Raw genomic sequence first — 7,160 nt, 5'->3', positions numbered from 1 at the left:
TTGATTTGTGAGCAGTGTGCTGCTTAGAAGGGTTCCAAGTGGCACTGCTGAAATACAAGGTGGGAGAATGAGGGTGGGTGACTTCATAAGGAATGGGGGGCCTTCGCAGAGCAGAGACCAGCTTGTGGAGGAAGATGAGTTTCATCACTGCAGGATGAGTCTTCCGTGATACTGAAGTGAGAGTCATATGTTGATGCCCAGGAGGCAGCTGTCTCCTTGGTCCGAGAAGCCTGATCGAGGCCAGGCTTGTCTATAAGAGCTGGGAAATGGGAGGACCTTTGAAGCCATGGGAGGGGGTGAGGTGAGAATGAGGAGAGGGTGGAGCCCAACACCTCCCAGCTCAGGACTGGTGGAAGAGGATGGAGCTGGAGAAGGGAGGATGAGGGTGTGGCATTGGTCAGGGAGGAGGAGGCAGTGAGCCATGGCCTGGGGTGCTGCTGAGTAGAGGGATGTGTCTGGGCTGGAGAAGCCCCTGGGGCTTGGCCCTGAGGGTGGCCCTGGTGATGTGGGGAGAGTGCTTTGGGCATGAGCTTAGGTGGAAGCCGGACTGTGGTGGGTCCAGGAGCAGCAGAGGAGGGAGGCATGGGATGTGGAAGGGAGAAGGTGGCAGCCTGCAGGTGTGCTGAGGGTGAGCTGGGACTGTGGGGCCGAGGCCCAGAAGGGCACATGGACACCGTTCCATATGACTCATGCCCACCCAGGAGGGGTGAGGCGGACAGCCCTCCCTCATCATTGAGGTGCGTCTGACTCAGTGCCTTTCTTGTCACCCCCAGAGCCACCATCACTCATGTTCTTGAATGGGAACTGCCTGGAGAGCCTGAAGGAGGAAGGAGGAGGCTGAGCTGCCCCGGGAGCATGGGCTGGATGAGGCCAAGCCAGGAGATGCCACCACCAAATAGGAAGTCACCATTCAGGATTCGGGCTTTTCTGTGGAGATCCTGGCCCCGGGATCAAGCCCTTCTCCCTGTGGGTACAATGGAGGAGGGGAGCTGGGGACCAAGGCCTGAGCCTGCTGGGGAGGATGAGGGTGGGAAGCCCAGCCTTGCCCCAGGTCCTCCTGACACCATGCTGTAGGCAGAAAATGGAGGGCTCTGGGCCCTGCCTGGGTCACTCTGCAAACTTGGTGGACCTGGGAATGGAGTCTGGGTTCAGGTCACTGCCTTATTGCTAGAGGACAGCTAGCAGCTGGGCCTACGAGCCCTGTTCAGGGAGAGGAGTGAGGAGTGTCAGGTCCCAGGATGCCCCAGCCTCTTGCTCTGTGCCCTCAGGCAAGTCACCTCTCTCTGGGCCACGACCTTATCATCTGCAGCATGGGGGTTGGGGAGTCATATTGGGTGTTCTCCAAGGACAGAGCCAACCCGGAGGACTTGGAAGCTGGTAACTTGGTGGGGAGCCGGGCAAGGCCCTCTCATGTCCTCTCTACTCACAGGCTTGGGCCCTGGAGCACCCCTTCAGGAAGGAAAAGGCCATCTTCCCTGGGCTGCTCAGCCCTTGGCACTAGGCAAGGGCAAGAGCAAGGCTGCTGTTCTCACACCCTGCTTTCTTCCATCTCCCTCTCTGCTCCGGGGTTGCTCTTAGGCTGTGGAAAGCGTCAGTGGGGCCAAGCTCTGTCCTGCACTTAAGCACACAGGTGCTGATGGGTGTGCTGTATATGGACAGGGCCTGGAATGTAAAAACCACAAAGTGGGAAACTGAGTATTTGAGACATTTATTCTCAGGACCCAGGTGTTTTGGGCTGGGGAAGGGGTGTGTCCTTTCTCCCTACCATGTGGCCTCTCACCAGGGTGGTCCGGGCCTTTTCCCTGGCAGGTGTCCCCCCAGGAGATGGTGTAGGAGATCCACCAGTGTTCCTGTGCCATGAATACCCATGTCCCTGCATCACTTCTCACTGCACCTGGGCGGCAGCACGCTGGACCACCTCTCAGAGCTGCACGGCATGGCAGGGCCGCAGGAGGGCTTGGTGCTCCACGTGGTAGAAGGTTGGTCTGGAAGTTGGGCGGCCTGCCCAGGGAGGCCTGCAATCAGGGCGGGTCCACACTTCACTGCCCCAGCTGGGGTCTCTGTGTGGCAGATGAGTACGTGGAGGCTGGACTGGAGCACAGGTCTGCTTTTCAGGCCATCACACCTGCACTCTACCTTCATGGCCCAGAGGTGAAAAAGCAGCTGAAATTCTGAAAAGAAAGTCAAACAGTACCAAGCTAGGGCTTGGAATCAGCCCAGTTAAATTCTGAAAATATGAATGCTTAGTCTCCTAAAGAAAGTAAAAAGTTTCACAGTCCTTAGTGCGGGAGTCGGCTCCAAGCAGCACCATCAGCTGGTGTGGGGAGCCTGGCTTGTTGTCAAATAAAAGCTCCTAAAGACTCAGCTTCCCTGGGGCAAAGCACTCCAGTTCCCAGGGCCTGAATACTTATTAAGAGCAATTGTGGCAAAAGCGTGTAGCTGAAGGGGGCCCACAGTTCATCACAACCTCTCCTCTCCCCTGAAAGAATGACCATTAAAACCCATGATACTTAATGGGGGCGGTTGAATGTGGCAGCCCTAGGAAGTTCTCAGGTCACCCCTGCATGAAATCTGCCCCAGTAGAGCAGGGGGAGGCTGCAGGGGCCCCACAGCACCACAGGCCCTGCCCACCTGACACTGGTGCACAGAAAGCAAGAGGTCTTCTGGGCTCCCCGAGGTCTGTGTGTGCTTCAGAAGCAACTGGCGGAGGGTCTTTGCAGGCATGGATTCCTGCCCCCAGCAACCCATGGTGTGTGTGTGTGCATGTACATTTGTGTATTGAAACCAAAACTCTAGCTTATGTGTTCATGATGGAATTTGAAAATGGAAGCCTCAGTTGAAAATTAAAATCATCCATGAAGCTCCCTTGTCAACTATGTTCTGAGCTGGGTGTCTTGCTCCAGGTGCAGGGCCCTGGTCACACCCGCCCCTCCCCTGTTCCTGCCAGAGCCCTGCACAGTGCACGAGGCCTGTGGGGACGAGTGCCGCATCTGAGACTGCTCAGGAGCCCAGACCTGGGTTATGCAGCTCCTTGTCCTTCCTGAGTGTCTTCACTGACATTGACCTGGGAGGGGCGGAGGCATTGGGACCAGAGTTGGGGCAGACTGGAGAGGGGCAGGGAGCAAGGAGGCCAGAGGCTGGTGAAGGGGGCTGAGGGCCAGGCCATTTCCACCTGGAGGGGCCTGGGCCTGAGGAACCCAGACCAGGGCCACAGTTAGAGGCAGCTGGCCCTGGGTACCCGTGTGCTGACCACCAGCCTCAGGTATCTCAGATGGCAGGAGCAGAAAGGCTTAGAGATGGACCCCACTGGCTGCACACCACCCAAGTACATCCTGCTAGGGAGCTGGGAATAGCCATTGTGTCCCCTGCAGCCCCAGAACCGTGACTAAAAGGTGGGACTCCAGGGAGGAGCAAGGAAGAGGGTCCCTGCAGGGGGGGGTGGTCTGGGGGTGGAAGAAGACACACACCAGGAGGTCTGGCCCATTCATGCTTGGCCATTCCTGCAGCGCCTGAAAGTGCCCACCATGAGCAGCTGGAACCTGTGCCCTGAGAACTGCAAGATGCACCAGCACCTCGTGTACCTGTTTGTGATCACAGCCAAGGACCAGTGAGGCAGCATCACCACATCCACACGGGGCTTTTACCATAACCGGTGAGTCCCTGCCAGCCCACCAGGGGCACCCACTCAGGGTTCATCCTCTCCTTGTAGGTCCCCAGCCTGTCAATTCAACCCCAAGCCCACCAGCCTCTGCTTCCTAAGCCATTCCCAGGGGAGCTGCTCCACCAGATCTGACTGCCTTTTTACAAAACATTGTGCCCTGCTGCAGGGGAAGGGGAAGCCTTTGCCCCATCTCCTTTTGCCCTGGCGCATGTCACCTGGGGGTCTGGGATGATTCAGCTAGCCTGAACTCAGTGCCTCTGCCCAAAGAAACTGCTCCCAGGACCCCAGTGGCCAAGTCTCCCTCTAGGGAGCTGTGAGCCAGCTCTGGAGAGAGCAGCCTGGGAGTGGCGCCCATGTGCTTCTGACTCATCTTTCAGGGCAGTGTCTCAGGGCCAGGAGAACCCACAGCAGGTGAGGGCCTCTGTGAAGAAAGAGCCTGTGGCAGGGCCCTGAGATGGGTGGGTGGCCCCATCTCCCTTTCCCCTGCCTGCCGTCGGGTCTAGCACCACCCATTCCAAAGGGGGTCACCCCATTCCAGGCATGCAGCTGGATGGCCCCTGTGTCGGAGCACACTATGGACTGCATGTGTGGAGAAGCACCTGCACCTTGAGGCTGGGCTGTGAGGAGCACAGTCCTGCATAGGGGCCTGCGGCCTGACCTTACCCTCACTGGGAACCCCCTTCCTTCCTGGGTGCCAGATGGGGTTCTGTGCACTTCCCTGAGGCTCCATGCAGGTCTGCTCATTGGGGAATCTGGAGCTGTACGTGGGGAGGGAGGAGAAGGGACTTCCCAGAGCAGGATGCAGTGCACAGGCTGAGCCCATGTCTCCCTCCCTGGTCCCTCTGCAGCCCCAGAACTGGAACGAGGAGCTGCAGATAGTGAGGAATGTGCCCAACAAGAACCAACCTGAGCAGCTGCTACAAGAAAGAGCCATGTTCAAGGGGCCCAAAGCCCCTGGTGAGTGAGTGACAGCAGCACAGCCTCAGGCCCACCTGCCTCCTGCTGGAAGGTTTTCTTGTGCACAGGAGGGAAGCGAGGGAAGCTGGCACAGTCCCAGCCCTGTCAGGTGCCCTGAAGTCCTTCTAGCCTTCTGCTTCCTGGTAGACCATCCCAGCACCTTTCTCTGGCCTCTTTGAGACTTTGGGTCCCTGGGAGGAGAAGGCTCCACCTGCTATCTGGGCTGAGCGGCCAGAGCCATCCAGCTTCCCACCCTCCACTGAGTGCCATGGGGCCATTCCCTGAGCACACAGTGCCCAGCATGGCCCTTCTAGGGCAGGGGCTCATTGACGTAGCACTTTCAGCTCGTTGGGGTTTAAATGTCATTAATGCTGTTTCTGAGAGAAATGAGGACAAAATAATTGTTTAAAAAAAGTCTCTCCTGAACTTCCTGCCTAGAGGTGATAATGGAAGAAGTAATTTCTTGGGTACTAACTTTACCAGGATGATTCCAAGTGCTTTATAAGCATCATTTCCTATAATCTTCTGGTCCCCTTGTAAATATCAGTACTTTTTGTCATTGTTGTGTAGATGAGAAACAGTCTGAAGTTACCTGCCCAGGTTTGCCAGGCACATGACTTGTGGATCCCAAACCTGCCCCAGCTCTCGCACTCCTTGTTAGCCACTAAGCTCTGCACCTCCTTAAGTGTTTAGTTTTTTCAAAAAATGGCTTTCTTGCCCTTCTCTAAATATAAGGAAACTGAGGCAAGAGTCCCTGGCTCCCAAGGCAGGCCTGGCTGCCTCCCCCATCTTGGTGAGCTGGGCCAGGTAGATGTAGCCTGAGGCTTTTGTGGGTGTGGCCTCTCACCCTCCCAGTATCGGCCCCTCCCAGGCGCACAGCAAGTTCAGGGTGGCAGCCACATGGGGCGCCATGGTAGTCAGGGGCATCGTCATGGCCATCAGCCCCAGTGAGGAGACCAAGCTGCAGATGTTCATCTGGAGCCACATTGTCTTCAGCCTGGGCTTTGTTGTTAGTGGCCACTACAAGGACTTTGCTGGGGACGTGGCGGCCTCCACAGCATTCACCAGTGACCTGAATGGTGAGCAGTTGTGCAGTGCAGCGGACCTGGAGGTTCTGTACATGCTGGACACGGTGAAGATGGATGACTGCAGCTACTGGGTCAGGTTCCAGTCCTCATCCCTGGCAACCTGGAGTGGGACCAGGAGCAGAGTGTCATCTGTAGCTTCACTGGCCTTGCAAAAACAGTGGTGTGGCCCCCGTGGTGCCTGGGGCTGCTGGAGCACGAGTTAACTGCTCAAGACTTTGTGACACTGTGTGCTCAACCACTGCGATGAGGAGGTGGAGCTCTTCTCGGTGAGGGCAAGGGCATCACTGGCAATGACAGGTGCCACTGCGTTCTCTACCTGCTGAGCCCCTTTCCCCTGACCTTAGCTTCCTTACTGTACCCCCCAAGGAGCTGCCAGAGGGGTGCTCCCATGCCACCTTCTCCTGCACCTACAGGCACAGCTTCTGTTGCTTGCGCCAGGAGCTCGTGGATGCCTTCGTGGAGCACAGGTGAGGAGCAGCCCTGTGAGGTTGGAGCTGCAGCCGCCGCACCCTGTTGGGGGCATGGGCACCCTGGGTTGTTCTGGGGCTGGATCGTTGAGGAGAGAAGCTCTGCACAGTGAAGCAGGGCTCCTTCTGGCCACACTAACTAGAGCCCCTTCCCCATCTCCCACCCACCCTGCCATCAGGCTCCCAGATGCAGATTGGGAGCTTTGTGTCGGTTGCAAGCTAGCGAGCAGTCAAACCAATGGCCCAGCTGAGTTGTGCTGTTCTCCTTAGGAGCGTTTGGAAGTCGCTGGGTGGCTGTGAAGGTCACAGTCCCCAAGCATTGCTGCTGCTGGTGTTTTGTGCTTAGGAGTTGACCATGTTAAATGTCCTACACACAAGTAACTCTTTTTCAGAAGCCAGTGGCATTCCTGTCTCTGTTGAGAGTCCTGGCCTGATGGGGACCCCTATCCGTCACCTCCATACTCTAGCTGTCTTCTTCCTTTCTGGGGAGATCTGGCAGCCACCACCTTGTTGCTTGGGTCTGTGAGAGCAAAGCTGAGTTCTGGTCGGCCTTGCAGCAGGAGAAGGAAGCTGACAGCATCCACATCATCTATTAGGCCCAGGTGGGCTGTGCCAGGGCTGGTGGGCTGAACTGCACCTGTGGGCAGCTGATCCTTTCCTGCCTCTGCTCTCTCCCCTGTTTTTGGGTGAGAACCTCAAGAGCCTGGCCCAGGAGGCCGTGGCCCAGCAGCGCACCGTGAATGGAATCTACCAGTCGGCTGCAGTGCCGTTGTCCTGCCCCTCCAGGTGTGTCCGTGGGTGGAGCCCGGCCCCCACCCAGCCCGAGTAGATTGAGCCTCACTCACAGCTCATCCCCACAGCCCCTCGGTTCACAGCTCCCAGCATGGCCAGCATCTTATAGCAGCTCCAGGTCATCAGTGACATCCTCCTCATTCCTCTCTGCTAAGGCCCCTCCACAGCTTGCTACTTAGAAGTTGGCCTTTAGTT

General features: G+C 57.3%; 1 long non-coding RNA gene across 1 annotated transcript in view; it reads left to right on the top strand.

Annotated features, from left to right (window-relative positions):
• The window catches only part of LOC108293925, an 8,382-nt gene extending 1,815 nt beyond the window's left edge, over positions 1-6,567 (top strand). The window contains exons 2-4 of the long non-coding RNA XR_005197856.1: positions 154-301; positions 774-970; positions 4,510-6,567. This is a non-coding gene — a long non-coding RNA (uncharacterized LOC108293925). The remainder of the gene's footprint in view (positions 1-153; positions 302-773; positions 971-4,509) is intronic.
• Positions 6,568-7,160: the final 593 nt, after the last annotated feature.

Source organism: Cebus imitator, unplaced genomic scaffold (genome assembly GCF_001604975.1).
Source record: "Cebus imitator isolate Cc_AM_T3 unplaced genomic scaffold, Cebus_imitator-1.0 Scaffold552, whole genome shotgun sequence".
Classification (NCBI taxonomy): Eukaryota; Metazoa; Chordata; class Mammalia; order Primates; family Cebidae; genus Cebus; species Cebus imitator.
The sequence above is the reverse complement of the archived record's forward strand: the minus strand, read 5'-3'. Positions and strand labels throughout refer to the sequence as shown.